Source organism: Lissotriton helveticus, chromosome 3_2 (assembly GCF_964261635.1).
Source record: "Lissotriton helveticus chromosome 3_2, aLisHel1.1, whole genome shotgun sequence".
Lineage (NCBI taxonomy): Eukaryota > Metazoa > Chordata > Amphibia > Caudata > Salamandridae > Lissotriton > Lissotriton helveticus.
This window is the reverse complement of record NC_136062.1, coordinates 370,160,333-370,185,075: the sequence shown is the minus strand read 5'-3', so window position 1 is coordinate 370,185,075 and position 24,743 is coordinate 370,160,333.

The following is a 24,743-nucleotide window of genomic DNA, read 5'->3' as shown; positions in this document are numbered from 1 at the left end:
ACCCTTAACCTAAAACTAAATTTAAATCAACATTTTTGCAGTAACACACTCCCATTTTTTTATAAAACAAGTACATTTTTTTTTCAGGAATCCACTCTAAAACCTAAAAGTAATTTTTTTAAAACGTCTTTCTAGGCTTCCACTCTCCCTAATCTTGCAGGAAAATGTCAATAAAATTGTTGAAATAATGCAATCACCCTTAACCTAAAACTAAATTTAAATCAACATTTTTGCAGTAACACACTCACATGTTTTTTTATAAAACAAGTCCTTTTTGTTTTCAGAAATCAACTCTCTGAAAATTAAACACATTTTTAATCAATTTCATTCTAGGCATCCACTGTCCTTAATCTTGCAAGAAATTGTAATTACCTTGTTGAAATAATGCCTTAATAATAAAATAATAATAATAATAATAATAATAATAAAAATAATAATAATGATAATAATAATAATAATAATAATAAAAATAATCCCTTAACCTAAAACTAAATTTAAATCAACATTTTTGCAGTAACACACTCACATTTTATTTTATAAAACAAGTAAAAAAAAATCAGAAATCAACTCTCTGAAAATTAAACACATTTTTAATCAATTTCATTCTAGGCATCCACTGTCCTTAATCTTGCAAGACATTTTCAATTACCTTGTTAAAATAATGCCTTAATAATAATAATATTATTAATAATAATAATAATAATAATAATAATACAAATAATCCCTTAACCTAAAACTAAATTTAAATCAACTTTTTTGCAGTAACACACTCACATTTTTTTAATAAAATTATTGAAATAATGCAATCACCCTTAACCTAAAACAAAATTTAAATCAACATTTTTGAAGTAACACACTCACATTTTTTTTTATAAAATTGTTGAAATATTGCAATCACCCTTAACCTAAAACTAAATTTACATCAACATTTTTGCAGTAACACACTCACATTTTTTTTAAATAAAATTATTGAAATAATGCAATCACCCTTAACCTAAAACTAAATTTAAATCAACATTTTTGCAGTAACACCCTCACATTTTTTTTTATAAAACAAGTACTTTTTTTTTTTCAGAAATCAACTCTCCGAAAATTAAACTAATTTTTAAACAATTTCTTTCTAGGCATCCACTGTCCTTAATCTTGCAAGAAATGTTCACTTACCTTGTTGAAATAATGCCTTCATAATAAAATAATAATAATAATAATAATAATAATAATAATAATAAAAACAATAATAATAATAATAATAATAATAATAACAATAATAAAAATAATCCCTTAACCTAAAACTACATTTAAATCAACATTTTTGCAGTAACACACCCATGTTTTTTTTTATAAAACAAGTACATTTGTTTTTTCAGGGATCCACTCTCTAAAACCTAAAAGTAATTTTTTAAAAACGTCTTTCTAGGCTTACACTCTCCCTAATCTTGCAAGAAAATTTCAATTAAATTGTTGAAATAATGCCTTGTTGAAATAATGCAATCACCCTTAACCTAAAAGTAAATTTAAATCAACATTTTTGCAGTAACACACTCACATTTGTTTTATAAAATTGTTGAAATAATGCAATCACCCTTAACCTAAAACCAAATTTAAATCAACATTTTTGCAGTAACACACTCACATGTTTTTTTTATAAAACAAGTACATTTTTTTTCAGGAATCCACTCTCTAAAACCTAAAAGTCATTTTTTTAAAACGTCTTTCTAGGCTTCCACTCAACCCTAATCTTGCAAGAAAATTTCAATTAAATTGTTGAAATAATGCAATCACCCTTAACCTAAAACAAAATTTAAATCAACATTTTTGAAGTAACACACTCACATTTTTTTTTATAAAATTGTTGAAATATTGCAATCACCCTTAACCTAAAACTAAATTTACATCAACATTTTTGCAGTAACACACTCACATTTTTTTTAAATAAAATTATTGAAATAATGCAATCACCCTTAACCTAAAACTAAATTTAAATCAACATTTTTGCAGTAACACCCTCACATTTTTTTTTATAAAACAAGTACTTTTTTTTTTTCAGAAATCAACTCTCCGAAAATTAAACTAATTTTTAAACAATTTCTTTCTAGGCATCCACTGTCCTTAATCTTGCAAGAAATGTTCACTTACCTTGTTGAAATAATGCCTTCATAATAAAATAATAATAATAATAATAATAATAATAATAATAATAAAAACAATAATAATAATAATAATAATAATAATAACAATAATAAAAATAATCCCTTAACCTAAAACTACATTTAAATCAACATTTTTGCAGTAACACACCCATGTTTTTTTTTATAAAACAAGTACATTTGTTTTTTCAGGGATCCACTCTCTAAAACCTAAAAGTAATTTTTTAAAAACGTCTTTCTAGGCTTACACTCTCCCTAATCTTGCAAGAAAATTTCAATTAAATTGTTGAAATAATGCCTTGTTGAAATAATGCAATCACCCTTAACCTAAAAGTAAATTTAAATCAACATTTTTGCAGTAACACACTCACATTTGTTTTATAAAATTGTTGAAATAATGCAATCACCCTTAACCTAAAACCAAATTTAAATCAACATTTTTGCAGTAACACACTCACATGTTTTTTTTATAAAACAAGTACATTTTTTTTCAGGAATCCACTCTCTAAAACCTAAAAGTCATTTTTTTAAAACGTCTTTCTAGGCTTCCACTCAACCCTAATCTTGCAAGAAAATTTCAATTAAATTGTTGAAATAATGCAATCACCCTTAACCTAAAACTAAATTTAAATCAACATTTTTGAAGTAACACACTCACATTTTTTTTTATAAAATTGTTGAAATATTGCAATCACCCTTAACCTAAAACTAAATTTACATCAACATTTTTGCAGTAACACACTCACATTTTTTTGAAATAAAATTATTGAAATAATGCAATCACCCTTAACCTAAAACTAAATTTAAATCAACATTTTTGCAGTAACACACTCACATTTTTTTTTATAAAACAAGTACTTTTTTTTTTTCAGAAATCAACTCTCCGAAAATTAAACTAATTTTTAAACAATTTCTTTCTAGGCATCCACTGTCCTTAATCTTTCAAGAAATGTTCACTTACCTTGTTGAAATAATGCCTTAATAATAAAATAATAATAATAATAATAATAATAATAATAATAATAATAATAATAATAATAATAATAAAAACAATAATAATAATAATAATAATAATAATAAAAATAAAAATAATCCCTTAACCTAAAACTCAATTTAAATCAACATTTTTGCAGTAACACACTTACATTTTTTTAAATAAAAACAAGTACATGTCTTTTTTCAGGAATCCACTCTCTAAAACCTAAAAGTTATGTTTTTTAAAACGTCTTTCTAGGCTTCCACTCAACCCTAATCTTGCAAGAAAATGTCAATTAAATTGTTGAAATAATGCAATCACCCTTAACTTAAACTAAATTTAAATCAACATTTTTACAGTAAAACACTCACATCTTTTTTTTATAAAATTGTTGAAATAAGGCAATCACCCTTAACCTAAAACTAAATTTAAATCAACATTTTTGCAGTAACACACTCACATTTATTTTATAAAACAAGTAAAAAAAAATTTCAAGAATCCACTCTCTAAAACCTAAAAGTAATTTTTTTTAAACGTCTTTCTAGGCTTCCACTCAACCCTAATCTTGCAAGAAAATTTCAATTAAATTGTTATAATAATGCAATCACCCTTAACCTAAAACTAAATTTAAATCAACATTTTTGAAGTAACACACTCACATTTTTTTAAATAAAATTGTTGAAATAATGCAATCACCCTTAACCTTAAACTAAATTTAAATCAACATTTTTGCAGTAACACACTCACATTTTTTTTATAAAACAAGTACATTTTTTTTCAGGAATGCACTCTCTAAAACCTAAAAGTAATTTTTTTAAAATGTCTTTCTAGGCTTCCACTCAACCCTAATCTTGCAAGAAAATTTCAATTAAATTGTTGAAATAAAGCAATCACCCTTAACCTAAAACTAAATTTAAATCAACATTTTTGCAGTAACACACTCACATTTTCTTTTATAAAACAAGTACATTTTTTTCAGCAATCCACTCTCTGAAATCTAAAAGTAACTCTTTTTTTAAAACGTCATTTAAGTCTTCCACTCTCCCTAATCTTGCAAGAAATTTTCCATTAAATTGTTGAAATAATGCAATCACCCTTAACCTAAAACTAAATTTAAATCAACATTTTTGCAGTAACACACTCACATCTTTTTTTTATAAAATTGTTGAAATAATGCAATCACCCTTAACCTAAAACTAAATTTAAATCAACATTTTTGCAGTAACACACTCACATTTTTTTTATAAAACAAGTAAAAAAATTTTCAGGAATGCACTCTCTAAAACCTAAAAGTAATTCTTTTTAAAACGTCTTTCTAGGCTTCCACTCAACCCTAATCTTGCAAGAAAATTTCAATTAAATTGTTGAAATAATGCAATCACCCTTAACCTAAAACTAAATTTAAATCAACATTTTTGCAGTAACACTCTCTCATTTTTTTTCATAAAATTGTTGAAATAATGCAATCACCCTTAACCTAAAACTAAATTTAAATCAACATTTTTGCAGTAACACACTCACATTTATTTTATAAAACAAGTACATGTTTTTTGTCAGGAATCCACTCTCTAAAACCTAAAAGTAATTTTTTTAAACGTCTTTCTTGGCTTCCACTCAACCCTAATCTTGCAAGAAAATTTCAATTAAATTGTTGAAATAATGCAATCACCCTTAACTTAAAACTAAATTTAAATCAACATTTTTGAAGTAACACACTCACATTTTTTTTTATAAAATTGTTGAAATATTGCAATCACCCTTAACCTAAAACTAAATTTACATCAACATTTTTGCAGTAACACACTCACATTTTTTTTAATAAAATTATTGAAATAATGCAATCACCCTTAACCTAAAACTAAATTTAAATCAACATTTTTGCAGTAACACACTCACATTTTTTTTATAAACAAGTACATTTTTTTTCAAAAATCAACTCTCTGAAAATTAAACTAATTTTTAAACAATTTCATTCTAGGCATCCACTGTCCTTAATCTTGCAAGAAATTTTCACTTACCTTGTTGAAATAATGCCTTAATAATAACATATTAATAATAATAATAATAAAAATAATAATAATAATAATAATAATAATAATAATAATAATAATAATAATAATAATAATAATAATAAAAATAATCCCTTAACCTAAAACTAAATTTAAATCAACATTTTTGCAGTAACACACTCACATTTTTTCTTAGAAAACAAGTAGATTTTTTTTTCAGAAATCAACTCTGAAAATTAAACTAATTTTTAATCAATTTCATTCTAGGCATCCACTGTCCTTAATTTAGCAAGAAATTTTCAATTACCTTGTTGAAATAATGCCTTAATAATAAAATCATAATAATAATAATAAAAATAATAATAATAATAATAAAAATAATTCCTTAACCTAAAACTAAATTTAAATCAACATTTTTGCAGTAACACACTCACATTTTTTTTGGGAAAATTGTTGAAATAATGCAATCACCCTTAACTTAAAACTAAATTTAACTCAACATTTTTGCAGTAACACGCTCACATTTTTTTATAAAACAAGTACATTTTTTTTAGGAATCCACTCTCGAAAATCTAAAAGAAATTTTTTAAAATCGTCTTTCTAAGCTTCCACTCTCCCTAATCTTGCAAGAAAATTTCAATTAAATTGTTGAAATAATGCAATCACCCTTAACCTAAAACTAAATTTAAATCAACATTTTTGCAGTAACACACTCACATTTTTTTTATAAAATTGTTGAAATAATGCAATCACCCTTAACCTAAAACTAAATTTAAATCAACATTTTTGCAGTAACACACTCACATTTTTTTTTATAAAACAAGTACTTTTTTTTTTTCAGAAATCAACTCTCCGAAAATTAAACTCATTTTTAAACAATTTCTTTCTAGGCATCCACTGTCCTTAATCTTGCAAGAAATATTCACTTACCTTGTTGAAATAATGCCTTAATAATAAAATAATAATAATAATAATAATAATAATAATAATAAAAACAATAATAATAATAATAATAATAATAATAATAATAAAAATAATCCCTTAACCTAAAACTAAATTTAAATCAACATTTTTGCAGTAACACACCCATGTTTTTTTTTATAAAACAAGTACATTTGTTTTTTCAGGGATCCACTCTCTAAAACCTAAAAGTAATTTTTTAAAAACGTCTTTCTAGGCTTACACTCTCCCTAATCTTGCAAGAAAATTTCAATTAAATTGTTGAAATAATGCCTTGTTGAAATAATGCAATCACCCTTAACCTAAAAGTAAATTTAAATCAACATTTTTGCAGTAACACACTCACATTTGTTTTATAAAATTGTTGAAATAATGCAATCACCCTTAACCTAAAACCAAATTTAAATCAACATTTTTGCAGTAACACACTCACATTTTTTTTTATAAAAATGCTGAAATAATGCAATCACCCTAAACTTAAAACTAAATGTAAATCAACATTTTTGCAGTAACACACTCACATGTTTTTTTTATAAAACAAGTACATTTTTTTTTCAGGAATCCACTCTCTAAAACCTAAAAGTCATTTTTTTAAAACGTCTTTCTAGGCTTCCACTCAACCCTAATCTTGCAAGAAAATTTCAATTAAATTGTTGAAATAATGCAATCACCCTTAACCTAAAACTAAATTTAAATCAACATTTTTGAAGTAACACACTCACATTTTTTTTTTTATAAAATTGTTGAAATATTGCAATCACCCTTAACCTAAAACTAAATTTACATCAACATTTTTGCAGTAACACACTCACATTTTTTTTAAATAAAACTATTGAAATAATGCAATCACCCTTAACCTAAAACTAAATTTAAATCAACATTTTTGCAGTAACACACTCACATTTTCTTTTATAAAACAAGTACTTTTTTTTTTTCAGAAATCAACTCTCCGAAAATTAAACTAATTTTTAAACAATTTCTTTCTAGGCATCCACTGTCCTTAATCTTTCAAGAAATGTTCACTTACCTTGTTGAAATAATGACTTAATAATAAAATAATAATAATAATAATAATAATAATAATAATAATAATAATAATAATAATAATAATAAAAACAATAATAATAATAATAATAATAATAATAAAAATAAAAATAATCCCTTAACCTAAAACTAAATTTAAATCAACATTTTTGCAGTAACACACTCACATTTTTTTAAATAAAACAAGTACATGTCTTTTTTCAGGAATCCACTCTCTAAAACCTAAAAGTTATGTTTTTTAAAACGTCTTTCTAGGCTTCCACTCAACCCTAATCTTGCAAGAAAATGTCAATTAAATTGTTGAAATAATGCAATCACCCTTAACTTAAACTAAATTTAAATCAACATTTTTACAGTAAAACACTCACATCTTTTTTTTATAAAATTGTTGAAATAATGCAATCACCCTTAACCTAAAACTAAATTTAAATCAACATTTTTGCAGTAACACACTCACATTTATTTTATAAAACAAGTAAAAAAAAATTTCAGGAATCCACTCTCTAAAACCTAAAAGTAACTTTTTTTTAAACGTCTTTCTAGGCTTCCACTCAACCCTAATCTTGCAAGAAAATTTCAATTAAATTGTTATAATAATGCAATCACCCTTAACCTAAAACTAAATTTAAATCAACATTTTTGAAGTAACACACTCACATTTTTTTAAATAAAATTGTTGAAATAATGCAATCACCCTTAACCTTAAACTAAATTTAAATCAACATTTTTGCAGTAACACACTCACATTTTTTTTATAAAACAAGTACATATTTTTTTCAGGAATGCACTCTCTAAAACCTAAAAGTAATTTTTTTTAAATGTCTTTACCGCTTTAGTTTTAGCTGTTATTTGTGGAAGCCAGCTCCCCTTGGTATCAAAGATTATTCCAAGGTAAGTAAAATCTTTGACACTAGTGATCGCTTCGCCGTTACAAAAAAAAGGATTTGGTGTTATTTTGTACAGCCCCAAATGCCATAACATGCGATTTAGAGTTATTCACCACTAGGTCAAGCTAAGACATAAAATCACTGAAAGTATTTAATAATCTTTGAAGGCCCAGGTGTGTCCGGGCTATTAGTGCAGCATCATCCGCGTACAGGAGAACAGGGATGCGAGTATCTCCTACATTTTTGCAGTAACACACTCACATTTTTTTTATAAAATTGTTGAAATAATGCAATCACCCTTAACTTAAAACTAAATTTAAATCAACATTTTTGCAGTAACACACTCACATTTTTTTTATAAAACAAGTACATTTTTTTTAGGAATCCAATCTCGAAAACCTAAAAGAAATTTTTTTAAATCGTCTTTCTAGGCTTCCACTCTCCCTAATCTTGCAAGAAAATTTCAATTAAATTGTTGGAATAATGCAATCACCCTTAACCTAAAACTAAATTTAAATCAAAATTTTTGCAGTAACACACCCATTTTTTTTATAAAACAAGTACATATTTTTTTCAGGAATCCACTCTCTAAAACCTAAAAGTAAGTTTTTTCAAAACGTCTTTCTAGGCTTCCACTCTCCATAATCTTGCAAGAAAATTTCAATTAAATTGTTGAAATAATGCAATCACCCTTAACCTAAAACTAAATTTAAATCAACATTTTTGCAGTAACACACTCACATTTTTTTTATAAAACAAGTAAAAAAAAATTCAGCAATCCACTCTGAAATCTAAAAGTAACTCTTTTTTAAAACGTCATTTAAGTCTTCCACTCTCCCTAATCTTGCAAGAAAATTTCAATTAAATTGTTGAAATAATGCAATCACCCTAACCTAAAACTAAATTTAAATCAACATTTTTGCAGTAACACACTCACATTTTTTTTATAAAATTGTTGAAATAATGCAATCACCCTTAACCTAAAACCAAATTTAAATCAACATTTTTGCAGTAACACACTCACATTTTTTTTTTATAAAACAAGTACAGCTTTTTTTTTTCAGGAGTCCACTCTCTGAAATCTAAAAGTAACTTTTTTTAAAACGTCATTCAAGTCTTCCACTCTCCCTAATCTTGCAAGAACATTTCAATTAAATTGTTGAAATAATGCAATCACCCTTAACCTAAAACTAAATTTAAATCAACATTTTTGCAGTAACACACTCACATTTTTTTTTATAAAATTGTTAAAATAATGCAATCACCCTTAACCTAAAACTAAATTTAAATCAACATTTTTCAGGTAACACACTCACATTTTTTTATAAAATTGTTGAAATAATGCAATCACCCTTAACCTAAAACTAAATTTAAATCAACATTTTTGCAGTAACACACTCACATATTTTTTTAATAAAATTGTTGAAATAATGCAATCACCCTTAACCTAAAACTAAATTTAAATCAACATTTTTGCAGTAACACACTCACATTTTTTTTATAAAACAAGTAATTTTTTTTCTCCAGAAATCAACTCTCTGAAAATTAAACTAATTTTTAAACAATTTCATTCTAGGCATCCACTGTCCTTAATCTTGCAAGAAATGTTCAATTACCTCATTGAAATAATGCCTTAATAATAAAATAATAATAATAATAATAATAATAATAATAATAAAAATAATAATAATAATAATAATAAAAATAATCCCTTAACCTAAAACTAAATTTAAATCAAAATGTTGGCAGTAACACACCCATTTTTTTTATAAAACAAGTACATTTTTTTTTCAGGAATCCACTCTCTAAAACCTAAAAGTAAGTTTTTTCAAAACATCTTTCTACGCTTCCACTCTCCATAATCTTGCAAGAAAATTTCAATTAAATTGCAATCACCCTTAACCTAAAACTAAATTTAAATCAACATTTTTGCAGTAACACACTCACATTTTTATAAAACAAGTAAAAAAAATGTTTCAGAAATCAACCCTCTGAAAATTAAACAAAATTTTAATCAATTTCATTCTAGGCATCCACTGTCCTTAATCTTGCAAGAAATGTTCAATTACCTTGTTGAAATAATGCAATTACCCTTAACCTAAAACTAAATGTAAATCAAAATTTTTGCAGTAACACACACATTTTATTTTATAAAACAAGTAAATATTTTTGTTCAGGAATCCACTCTCTGAAATCTAAAAGTAACTTTTTTTTAAAAACGTCATTCAAGTCTTCCACTCTCCTTAATCTTGCAAGAACATTTCAATTAAATTGTTGAAATAATGCAATCACCCTTAACCTAAAACTAAATTTAAATCAACATTTTTGCAGTAACACACCCACATTGTTTTTTATAAAATTGTTGAAATAATGCAATCACCCTCAACCTAAAACTAAATTTAAATCAACATTTTTGCAGTAACACACTCACATTTTTTTTATAAAACAAGAACATTTTTTTTTCAGAAATCAACTCTCTGAAAATTAAACTAATTTTTAATCAATTTCATTCTAGGCATCCACTGTCCTTAATCTTGCAAGAAATTTTCAATTACCTTGTTGAAATAATGCAATTACCCTTAACCTAAAACTAAATTTAAATCAAAATTTTTGCAGTAACACACACTTTTTTTTATAAAACAAGTACATTTTTTTTTCAGGAATCCACTCTCTAAAACCTAAAAGTAATTTTTTTAAAACGTCTTTCCAGGCTTCCACTCTCCCTAATCTTGCAAGAAAATTTCAATTAAAATGTTGAAATAATGCAATCACCCTTAACCTAAAACTAAATTTAAATCAACATTTTTGCAGTAACCCACTCACATTTTTTTATAAAATTGTTGAAATAATGCAATCACCCTTCGGCAGACGCATCGGCCCTGTCAGCAGTTGTTGTTTGGGGAGAGCGGGGGACGCAGCGGGACTACCTGTCCCAGGAGGCTGTGAGCAGAGGACCGGCAGCCCCACCCCCTGGACACCGGGGAACCTGAAATACATCTCGTGCCTCCCGCTTCACAGGAGACGCATCGGCCCTGTCAGCAGTTGTTGTTTGGGGAGAGCGGGGGACGCAGCGGGACTACCTGTCCCAGGAGGCTGCGAGCAGAGGACCGGCAGCCCCACCCCCTGAACACCGGGGAAGCTGAAATACTTCTCGCACCTCCTGCTTCGCGGGAGACGCATCGGCCCTGTCAGCAGTTGTTGTTTGGGGAGAGCAGGGGACGCAGCGGGACTACCTGTCCCAGGAGGTTGCTGCGAGCAGAGGACCCGGCACCCCTACCCTCTGGACACCGGGCAACCTAAAATACTACTCGCGCCTCCCGCTTCGCGGGAAACACATCGGCCCTGTTACCAGTTGTTGTTTGGGGAGAGCGGGGGATGCAGCGGGACTACCTGTCCCAGGAGGCTGCGAGCAGAGGACCGGCAGCCCCACCCCCTATTTCAGGTTCCCCGGTGTCCACCCCCTGGACACCGGGGAACCTGAAATTCTTCTCGCGCCTCCCGCTTCGCGGGAGATGCATCGGCCCTGTCAGCAGTTGTTGTTTGGGGAGAGCGGGGGACGCAGTGGGACTAGCTGTCCCAGGAGGCGGCGAGCAGAGGACCGGCAGCCCCACCCCTTGGACACCGGGTAACCTGCAATACTTCTCGCGCCTCCCGCTTTGCGGGAGACGTAACGGTCCTGTCAGCAGTTGTTGTTCGGGGAGAGCGGGGGACGCATCGGGACTACCTGTCACAGGAGGCTGCGAGCAGAGGACCGGCAGCCCCACCCCCTGGACACCGGGGAACCTGAAATACTTCTCGCGCCTCCCGCTTCGCGGGAGACGCATCGGCCCTGTCAGCAGTTGTTGTTTGGGTAGAGCGGGGGACGTAGCGGGACTACCTGTCCCAGGAGGCTGCAAGCAGAGGACCGGCAGCCCCACTCCCTGGAGACCGTGGAGGATATATTCAATGCCTCATTTCCAGCCCGCGGGACGCGCCGGGCTAAGCCCGGGACAAGGGCGGGGCCATCAGCGGCCATCCAAGGCCAGAGGAGGCCTGGTCGGGACACCCCCCTTGGCACAGGAAGGTAAAGACAATCTAGCGCTCTGTGTCTTATAGGTCCCTCCAAAGTGCAACTACATCGTGACACCTGACCAAATTCCTGGTGGTTGATGCCCCTTATAAATCCACACAATACAGTTAAATCATGACCTGAAAGGGGGTCACTAAAAACTTTTCCACCCAGAGTGACCTGTGTCAGGGAACTATGGACAACTACTTAAAGAGGGTGACCTCCCCCATTACCAGCGACCCTGAGAGTGTAGAACGATGCATGGACATGGGTAGTTCTTTCAACACATGCTTTTCTTCCCAGACAGAAAAAGCAGCTCTAGATTCATCATTCCTAGAGGAGCTACACAAACTTTGTAAATCCAAGTACGCTCCTGTTGAAGTAGGAAGTATGCAAACTAGTGCTTCGACATGCCCCACAGTAACCACTAGTCCCCAGTGCACTAGATCGTTCCAACCAACTGAAAGTTTCCAGGACACTCCCCTTTTAGTACGAACAAAAGCAAATTCCCAATCTACACTGTCCCCTCAGAGCTTTTCTGCTAAAAGGAAGAGAGATGGGGTCAAACAATTGGGGAAACATGTAAAGATACAAAAACCAAATCCAAGTTCCCCACTTCCCAACACTGCCACCCTCAAAGTACCTATCCAGTCTACTTTATTGGCCCAGATCGAAATCATGATCAAATTAATAATATCCCCGCTGATGGAAAAAATGAATACCTTAGGGGAAAGGCTCACGGGTGTTGAGGAAGCAATTGAGGCCAACTCGTCATATATAAAAAGTTTGGCAGGTCCCTTTCAACCACAGTCACCACAGTTACCAGCCCCCACAGAAGTGCCTAAAAAAACCGCACTAAGTGAAATCCCCCATAAACAATCAGTAATCCCTCCTATAACATCTTCAAATACCCCGAAAGCAGTCGCAGTAGCACGGAGTGCCTACCCTAAAGCAGGGCCAAACAAAGATTCTATATCACACAAGGGGACAGCCGCCAATTATGGCAATAACGCACCTAAAACCAATCATTTACATTCGCCACCGGAGGCCGCTCCCTTTGTGTGTGTCCTCTCGGGAGTACCGGAACTTACCAAGGGGAAAAGCGAAAGACAACAGGACCTTAGGAATAAGGTTGTCTTTTGGTTAACTAAAAATAGACCTCTCCCTCCCAACATAGATGGAAGTATACAAAGTGTTAGAAGGGTGGGCTGGTTAGGACCTCTGTCAAAAGATATAGCTGGTGATTTGGTACTGGTAAGATTTAGAAATAAACACGTCGTCCCACATCTCCAATCACGGCAGCCACAAATAGGGGATGGCCCTATATCTATCTGGGGCCTAAGTGATTTCTACCCTAGAACGTCATACGTTCCACTACCAAGTCAAAGACCTGAGAGCAATTGTTTGACGAGCAGAAGTGCCCTCGCTTCGAGTGGTTACATCATCCCCACTTCAAATCATTTTCACTTACTCTCGGGTTTAACCCTGATGGATTAAATTGTATAGACACTGACATTATTAATATGTAGATTCCAACCTATTATGAACTTCATTTATTTTGTTTTTATACTGTGTCAATCCATTAGCCTGAATGTTTTGCAGAGTTTGTGACAGGGGAATTGGGCTTTTGTACTTGAAATATATGAAATTTTTGTAATTTTATTTTTATGTAAATGTAATATTATGTGTTAAGCTTTTATGGTTATATTTCTAACCGAATAAAGTATTACTGGATTGGCAATCACCCTTAACTTAAAACTAAATATAAATCAACATTTTTGCAGTAACACACTCACATTTGTTTTTTATAAAACAAGTACATTTTTTTTCAGGAATCCACTCTCTGAAATCTAAAAGTAACTTTTTTTTAAAACGTCATTCAAGTCTTCCACTCTCCCTAATCTTGCAAGAAAATTTCAATTAAATTGTTGAAGTAATGCAATCACCCTAAACTTAAAACTAAATTTAAATCAACATTTTTGCAGTAACACACTCACATTTTTTTTATAAAACAAGTAATTTTTTTTCCAGAAATAAACTCTCTGAAAATTAAACTAATTTTTAAACATTTTCATTCTAGGCATCCACTGTCCTTAATCGTGCAAGAAATTTTCACTTACCTTTTTGAAATAATGCCTTAATAATAAAATAATAATAATAATAATAATAATAATAATAATAATAATAATAATAATAATACAAATAATAATAATATTATTAATAATAATAATAAAAATAATAACTTAACCTAAAACTAAATTTAAATCAACATTTTTGCAGTAACACACTAAAAAAATTTTTTATAAAACAAGTACATTTTTTTCCTGAAATCAACTCTCTGAAAATTAAACTAATTTTTAATCAATTTCATTCTAGGCATCCACTGTCCTTAATCTTTCAAGAAATGTTCAATTACCTCATTGAAATAATGCCTTGTTAAAATAATGCAATCACCCTTAACCTAAAACTAAATTTAAATCAACATTTAGTGTGGAGAAGTGTGGCTCACTGGTTAGAGTAGGCAGACCTGGAAGCAGAGGTCAGCCCGGGACCAGGGTTCAATTCCCGGCTCGGCGGGGTCTTGAGTCCTAAAATGTCCATTGACTCGACAATTCTCGCTCCGGTGCCTACTCGATTCACAGGTTCACACTCTGCGACTCTGGGCAATAGCTTGCTTAATCTCCACAACGGCCCCTCGCAGCGGGATGCCTGGCTTTCACCTTGCGGATACCCTGCCGGGGTTATCTCACAGGGGAATACCAGGACGGGTTCCCTAAGCAAGCGCTTAGAAACCGCTCGGTGATTTGCGCTATATAAATTCCTGTACATTTACATTTACATTTTTTGCAGTAACACACTCACTTTTTTTTTTATAAAACAAGTAAATTTTTTCTTCAGGAATCCACTCTCTAAAACCTAAAAGAAATTTTATAAAATTGTCTTTCTAGGCTTCCACTCTCCCTAATCTTGCAAGAAAATTACAATTAAATTGTTGAAATAATGCAATCACCCTTAACCTAAAACTAAATTTAAATCAACATTTTTGCAGTAACACACTCACATCTTTTTTTTAATAAAATTGTTGAAATAGTGCAATCACCCTTACCTAAAACTAAATTTACATCAACATTTTTGCAGTAACACACTCACATTTTTTTAAATAAAATTATTGAAATAATGCAATCACCCTTAACCTAAAACTAAATTTAAATCAACATTTTTGCAGTAACACACTCACATTTGTTTTTTATAAAACAAGTACATTTTTTTCAGAACTCAACTCTCTGAAAATTAAACTAATTTTTAAACAATTTCATTCTAGGCATCCACGGTCCTTAATCTTGCAAGAAATTTTCACTTACCTTGTTGAAATAATGCCTTAATAATAAAATGATAATAATAATAATAATAAGAATAATAAAAATAATCCCTTAACCTCAAACTAAATTTAAATCAACATTTTTGCAGTAACACACTCACATTCTTTTTATAAAATTGTTGAAATAATGTAATCACCCTTAACCTAAAACTAAATTTAAATCAAGATTTTTGCAGTAACACACTCAAATCTTTTTTTTATAAAACAAGTACATTTTTTTTTTTCAGAAATCAACTCTCTGAAAATTAAAGTAATTTTTTATCAATTTCATTCTAGGCATCCAATGTCCTTAATCTTGCAATATATTTTCAATTACCTTGTTGAAATAATGCCTTAATAATAAAATAACACTAATAATAATAATAATAATAATAATAATAAAAATATTCCCTTAACTTAAACTAAATTTAAATCAAAATTTTTGCAGTAACACACCCATTTTTTTTTATAAAACAAGTACATTTTTTTTTTTCAGGAATCCACTCTCTAAAACCTAAAAGTAATTTTTTAAAAACGTCTTTCTAGGCTTCCACTCTCCCTAATCTTGCAAGAAAATTTCAATTAAATTGTTGAAATAATGCAATCACCCTAAACTTAAAACTAAATTTAAATCAACATTTTTGCAGTAACACACTCACATGTTTTTTTTTATAAAACAAGCACATTTTCTTTTTTCAGCAATCCACCCTCTGAAATCTAAAAGTAACTCTTTTTTTAAAACGTCATTCAAGTCTTCAACTCTCCCTAATCTTGCAAGAAAATTTCAATTAAATTGTTGAAATAATGCAATCACCCTTAACCTAAAACTAAATTTAAATCAACATTTTTGCAGTAACACACTAACATTTTTTTTATAAAATTGTTGAAATATTGCAATCACCCTTAACCTAAAACTAAATTTACATCAACATTTTTGCAGTAACACACTCAAATTTTTTTTAATAAAATTATTGAAATAATGCAATTACCCTTAACCTAAAACTAAATTTAAATCAACATTTTTGCAGTAACACACTCACATTTTTTTTTATAAAACAAGTACATTTTTTTTTAGGAATCCACTCTCGAAAACCTAAAAGAAATTTTTTAAAATCGTCTTTCTAGGCTTCCACTCTCCCTAATCTTGCAAGAAAATTTCAATTAAAATGTTGGAATAATGCAATCACCCTTAACCTAAAACTAAATTTAAATCAACATTTTTACAGTAACACACTCACATTTTTTTTTATAAAACAAGTACATTTTTTTTCAGCAATCCACTCTCTGAAATCTAAAAGTAACTCTTTTTTTAAAACGTCATTCAAGTCTTCCACTCAAGTAAAAAACATTTTTTCAGAAATCAACTCTCTGAAAATTAAACTAATTTTTAAACTATTTCATTCTAGGCATCCACTGTCCTTAATCTTGCAAGAAATTTTCACTTACTTAATAATAAAATACTAATAATACTAATAATAATAATAATAATAATAAAAATAATCCCTTAACCTAAAACTAAATTTAAATCAACATTTTTGCAGTAACACACTCACATTATTTTTTTTATAAAATTGTAGAAATAATGTAATCACCCTTAAACTAAAACTAAATTTAAATCAACATTTTTGCAGTAACACACTCACATTTTTTCTTCGAAAACAAGTACATTTTTTTTTCAGAAATCAATTCTCTGAAAATTAAACTAATTTTTAAGCAATTTCATTCTAGGCATCCACTGTCCTTAATCTTGCAAGAAATTTTCAATTACCTTGTTGAAATATTGCCTTAATAATAAAATAATAATAATAATAATAATAATAATAATAATAAAAATAATAATAATAATAATAATAATAATAATAATAATAATAATAATAAGAAAAATAATCCCTTAACCTAAAACTAAATTTAAATCAACATTTTTACAGTAACACACTCAAATTTTTTTTTATAAAACAAGTACATTTTTTTTCAGCAATCCACTCTCTGAAATCTAAAAGTAACTCTTTTTTTAAAACGTCATTCAAGTCTTCCACTCTCCCTAATCTTGCAAGAAAATTTCAATTAAATTGTTGAAATAATGCAATCACCCTTAACCTAAAACTAAATTTAAATCAACATTTTTGTAGTAACACACTCACATTTTTTTTATAAAACAAGTACATTTTTTTTCAGGAATGCACTCTCTAAAACCTAAAAGTAATTTTTTTAAAACGTCTTTCTATGCTTCCACTCAACCCTAATCTTGCAAGAAAATTTCAATTAAATGATTCAAATAATGATATCACCCTTAACCTAAAACTAAATTTAAATCAACATTTTTGCAGTAACACACTCACATTTTTTTTATAAAATTGTTGAAATAGTGCAATCACCCTTAACCTAAAACTACATTTACATCAACATTTTTGCAGTAACACACTCACATTTTTTTGTTATAAATTTTTTGAAATAATGCAATCACCCTTAACCTAAAACTAAATTTAAATCAACATTTTTGCAGTAACACACTCACATTTTTTTTATAAAACAAGTACAATTTTTTTTTCAGAAATCAACTCTCTGAAAATTAAACTCATTTTTAAACAATTTCATTCTAGGTATCCACTGTCCTTAATCTTGCAAGAACTTTTCACTTACCTTGTTGAAATAATGCCTTAATAATAAAATAATAATAATAATAATAATAATAATAAAAATAATAATAATAATAATAATAATAATAATAATAATAATAATAATAATAAAAATAATCCCTTAACCTAAAACTAAATTTAAATCAACATTTTTGCAGTAACACACTCACATTTTTTTTATAAAATTGTTGAAATAATGCAATCACCCTTAACTTAAAACTAAATTTAAATCAACATTTTTGCAGTAACACACTCACATTATTTTTTATAAAACAAGTACATTTTTTTTAGGAATCCACTCTCGAAAACCTAAAAGAAATTTTTTAAAATCGTCTTTCTAGGCTTCCACTCTCCCTAATCTTGCAAGAAAATTTCAATTAAATTATTCAAATAATGCAATCACCCTTAACCTAAAACTAAATTTAAATCAACATTTTTGCAGTAACACACTCACATTTTTTTTTATAAAACAAGTACATTTTTTTTCAGGAATGCACTCTCTAAAACCTAAAAGTAATTTTTTTAAAACGTCTTTCTATGCTTCCACTCAACCCTAATCTTGCAAGAAAATTTCAATTAAATGATTCAAATAATGATATCACCCTTAACCTAAAACTAAATTTAAATCAACATTTTTGCAGTAACACACTCACATTTTTTTTATAAAATTGTTGAAATAGTGCAATCACCCTTAACCTAAAACTACATTTACATCAACATTTTTGCAGTAACACACTCACATTTTTTTGTTATAAATTTTTTGAAATAATGCAATCACCCTTAACCTAAAACTAAATTTAAATCAACATTTTTGCAGTAACACACTCACATTTTTTTTATAAAACAAGTACAATTTTTTTTTCAGAAATCAACTCTCTGAAAATTAAACTCATTTTTAAACAATTTCATTCTAGGTATCCACTGTCCTTAATCTTGCAAGAACTTTTCACTTACCTTGTTGAAATAATGCCTTAATAATAAAATAATAATAATAATAATAATAATAATAAAAATAATAATAATAATAATAATAATAATAATAATAATAATAATAAAAATAATCCCTTAACCTAAAACTAAATTTAAATCAACATTTTTGCAGTAACACACTCACATTTTTTTTATAAAATTGTTGAAATAATGCAATCACCCTTAACTTAAAACTAAATTTAAATCAACATTTTTGCAGTAACACACTCACATTATTTTTTATAAAACAAGTACATTTTTTTTAGGAATCCACTCTCGAAAACCTAAAAGAAATTTTTTAAAATCGTCTTTCTAGGCTTCCACTCTCCCTAATCTTGCAAGAAAATTTCAATTAAATTATTCAAATAATGCAATCACCCTTAACCTAAAACTAAATTTAAATCAACATTTTTGCAGTAACACACTCACATTTTTTTTTATAAAACAAGTACATTTATTTTTCAGGAATCCACTCTCTAAAACCTAAAAGTAATTTTTTTAAAACGTCTTTCTAGGCTTCCACTCAACCCTAATCTTGCAAGAAAATTTCAATTAAATTGTTGAAATAATGCAATCACCCTTAACCTAAAACACAATTTTAATCAACATTTTTGCAGTAACACACTCACATCTTTTTTTTATAAAATTGTTAAAATAGTGCAATCACCCTTAATCTAAAACTAAATTTACATCAACATTTTTGCAGTAACACACTCACATTTTTTAAATAAAATTATTGAAATAATGCAATCACCCTTAACCTAAAACTAAATTCAAATCAACATTTTTGCAGTAACACACTAACATATCTTTTTTTATAAAACAAGTACAATTTTTTTTCAGAAATCAACTCTCTGAAAATTAAACTAATTTTTAAACAATTTCATTCTAGGCATCTACTGTCCTTAATCTTGCAAGAAATGTTCACTTACCTTGTTGAAATAATGCCTTAATAATAATAATAATAATAATAATAATAATAATATTAAAAATAATAATAATAATAATAATAATAATAATAAAAATAATCCCTTAACCTCAAACTAAATTTAAATCAACATTTTTGCAGTAACACACTCACATTTTTTTAATAAAATTGTTGAAATAATGTAATCACCCTTAACCTAACACTAAATTTAAATCAACATTTTTGCAGTAACAAACTCACATTTTTTTTTATAAAACAAGTCAATTTTTTCTCTCCAGAAATCAACTCTGAAAATTAAACTAATTTTTAATCAATTTCATTCTAGGCATCCACTGTCCTTAATCTTGCAAGACATTTTCAATTACATTGTTGAAATAATGCCTTAATAATAAATAACATTAATAATAATAATAATTATAATAATAAAAATAATAATAATAATAATGATAATAATATTAAAAATAATCTCTTAACCTAAAACTAAATTTAAATCAACATTTTTGCAGTAACACACCCATTTTTTTTATACAAGTACATTTTTTTTTCAGGAATCCACTCTCTAAAACCTAAAAGTAATTTTTTTTAAACGTCTTTCTAGGCTTCCACTCTCCCTAATCTTGCAAGAAAATTTCAATTAAATTGTTGAAATAATGCAATCACCCTTAACCTAAAACTAAATTTAAATCAACATTTTTGCAGTAACACACTCACATTTTTTTTTATAAAACAAGTACATTTTATTTTTCAGGAATCCACTCTCGAAAACCTAAAAGAAATTTTTTAAAATCGTCTTTCTAGGCTTCCACTCTCCCTAATCTTGCAAGAAAATTGCAATTAAATCGTTGGAATAATGCGATCACCATTAACCTAAAACTAAATTTAAATCAACATTTTTGTAGTTTCACACTCACATTTTTTTTAATAAAACAAGTAAAAAAAAAATTTCAGCAATCCACTCTCTGAAATCTAAAAGTAACTCTTTTTTTAAAACGTAATTCAAGTCTTCCACTCTCCCTAATCTTGCAAGAAAATTTCAATTAAATTGTTGAAATAATGCAATCACCCTTAACCTAAAACTAAATTTAAATCAACATTTTTGCAGTAACACACTCAAATTTTTTTTATAAAATTGTTGAAATAATGCAATCACCCTTAACCTAAAACTAAATTTAAATCAACATTTTTGCAGTAACACACTCACATTTGTTTTTTATAAAACAAGTACATTTTTTTCAGAAATCAACTCTCTGAAAATTAAACTAATTTTTAAACAATTTCATTCTAGGCATCCACTGTCCTTAATCTTGCAAGAAATGTTCACTTACCTTGTTGAAATAATGCCTTAATAATAAAATATTAATAATAATAATAATAATAATAATAAAAATAATCCCTTAACCTAAAACTAAATTTAAATCAACATTTTTGCAGTAACACACTCAAATTTTTTCTTAGAAACAAGTACATTTTTTTTTCAGAAATCAACTCTCTGAAAATTAAACTAATTTTTAAACAATTTCTCTCTAGGCATCCACTGTCCTTAATCTTGCAAGAAATGTTCACGTACCTTGTTGAAATAATGCCTCAATAATAAAATAATAATAATAATAATAATAATAATAATAATAATAATAATAATAAAAATAATCCCTTAACTTAAAACTAATTTTAAATCAACATTTTTGCAGTAACACACTCAAATTTTTTTTAATAAAACAAGTAAATTTTTTTTAGGAATCCACTCTCGAAAACCTAAAAGAAATTTTTTTAAATCGTCTTTCTAGGCTTCCACTCTCCCTAATCTTGCAAGAAAACTTCAATTAAATTGTTGGAATAATGCAATCACCCTTAACCTAAAACTAAATTTAAATCAACATTTTTGCAGTAACACACTCACATTTTTTTTATAAAATTGTTGAAATAGTGCAATCACCCTTAACCTAAAACTACATTTACATCAACATTTTTGCAGTAACACACTCACATTTTTTTTTATAAAATTTTTTAAATAATGCAATCACCCTTAACCTAAAACTAAATTTAAATCAACATTTTTGCAGTAACACACTCACATTTTTTTTTATAAAACAAGTACACATGTTTTTTTCAGAAATCAACTCTCTGAAAATTAAACTAATTTTTAAACAATTTCATTCTAGGCATCCACTGTCCTTAATCTTGCAAGAAATGTTCACTTACCTTGTTGAAATAATGCCTTAATAATAAAATAATAATAATAATAATAATAGTAATAATAATAATAATAATAATATTAATAATAATAATAATAATAAAAATAATCCCTTAACCTAAAACTAAATTTAAATCAACATTTTTGTAGGAACACACACACATTTGTTTTTTATAAAACAAGTACATTTTTTTTTCAGAAATAAACTCTCTGAAAATTAAACTAATTTTTAAACATTTTCATTCTAGGCATCCACTGTCCTTAATCTTGCAAGAAATGTTCAATTACCTCATTGAAATAATGCCTTGTTGAAATAATGCAATCACCCTTAACCTAAAACGAAATTTAAATCAACATTTTTGCAGTAACACACTCACATTTTTTTTTATAAAATTGTTGAAATAATGCAATCACCCTTAACCGAAAACTAAATTTAAATCAACATTTTTGCAGTAACACACTCACATTTTTTTTTATAAAACAAGTACATTTATTTTTCAGGAATCCACTCTCTAAAACCTAAAAGTAATTTTTTTAAAACGTCTTTCTAGGCTTCCACTCTCCCTAATCTTGCAAGAAAATTGCAATTAAATCGTTGGAATAATGCAATCACCCTTAACCTAAAACTAAATTTAAATCAACATTTTTGTAGTTTCACACTCACATTTTTTTTAATAAAACAAGTAAAAAAAAATTTTCAGCAATCCACTCTCTGAAATCTAAAAGTAACTCTTTTTTTAAAACGTCATTCAAGTCTTCCACTCTCCCTAATCTTGCAAGAAAATTTCAATTAAATTGTTGAAATAATGCAATCACCCTTAACCTAAAACTAAATTTAAATCAACATTTTTGCAGTAACACACTCACATTTTTTTTATAAAATTGTTGAAATAATGCAATCACCCTTAACCTAAAACTAAATTTAAATCAACATTTTTGCAGTAACACACTCACATTTGTTTTTTATGAAACAAGTACATTTTTTTTCAGAAATCAACTCTCTGAAAATTAAACTAATTTTTAAACAATTTCATTCTAGGCATCCACTGTCCTTAATCTTGCAAGAAATGTTCACTTTCCTTGTTGAAATAATGCCTTAATAATAAAATAATAATAATAATAATAATAATAATAATAATAATAAAAATAATCCCTTAACCTAAAACTAAATTTAAATCAACATTTTTGCAGTAACACACTCAAATTTTTTCTTAGAAACAAGTACATTTTTTTTTCAGAAATCAACTCTCTGAAAATTAAACTAATTTTTAAACAATTTCATTCTAGGCATCCACTGTCCTTAATCTTGCAAGAAATGTTCACGTACCTTGTTGAAATAATGCCTTAATAATAAAATAATAATAATAATAATAATAATAATAATAATAATAAAAATAATCCCTTAACTTAAAACTAAATTTAAATCAACATTTTTGCAGTAACACACTCACATTTTTTTTAATAAAACAAGTACATTTTTTTTTAGGAATCCACTCTCGAAAACCTAAAAGAAATTTTTTTAAATCGTCTTTCTAGGCTTCCACTCTCCCTAATCTTGCAAGAAAACTTCAATTAAATTGTTGGAATAATGCAATCACCCTTAACCTAAAACTATATTTAAATCAACATTTTTGCAGTAACACACTCACATTTTTTTTATAAAATTGTTGAAATAGTGCAATCACCCTTAACCTAAAACTACATTTACATCAACATTTTTGCAGTAACACACTCAAATTTTTTTTTATAAAACAAGTACACATTTTTTTTCAGAAATCAACTCTCTGAAAATTAAACTAATTTTTAAACAATTTCATTCTAGGCATCCACTGTCCTTAATCTTGCAAGAAACTTTTCACTTACCTTGTTGAAATAATGCCTTAATAATACAATAATAATAATAATAATAATAATAATAATAATAATAATAATAATAATAATAATAATAATAATAATGATAATAATAATAAAAATAATCCCTTAACCTAAAACGAAATTTAAATCAACATTTTTGCAGTAACACACTCACATTTTTTTTTTATAAAACAAGTACATTTATTTTTCAGGAATCCACTCTCTAAAACCTAAAAGTAATTTTTTTAAAACGTCTTTCTAGGCTTCCACTCAACCCTAATCTTGCAAGAAAATTTCAATTAAATTGTTGAAATAATGCAATCACCCTTAACCTAAAACACAATTTTAATCAACATTTTTGCAGTAACACACTCACATCTTTTTATTTATAAAATTGTTGAAATAGTGCAATCACCCTTAACCTAAAACTAAATTTACATCAACATTTTTGCAGTAACACACTCAAATTTTTGTAAATAAAATTATTGAAATAATGCAATCACCCTTAACCTAAAACTAAATTCAAATCATCATTTTTGCAGTAACACACTCACATATTTTTTTTTATAAAACAAGTACAATTTTTGTTCAGAAATCAACTCTCTGAAAATTAAACTAATTTTTAAACAATTTCATTCTAGGCATCCACTGTCCTTAATCTTGCAAGAAATTTTCACTTACCTTGTTGAAATAATGCCTTAATAATAATAATAATAATAATAATAATAATAATAAT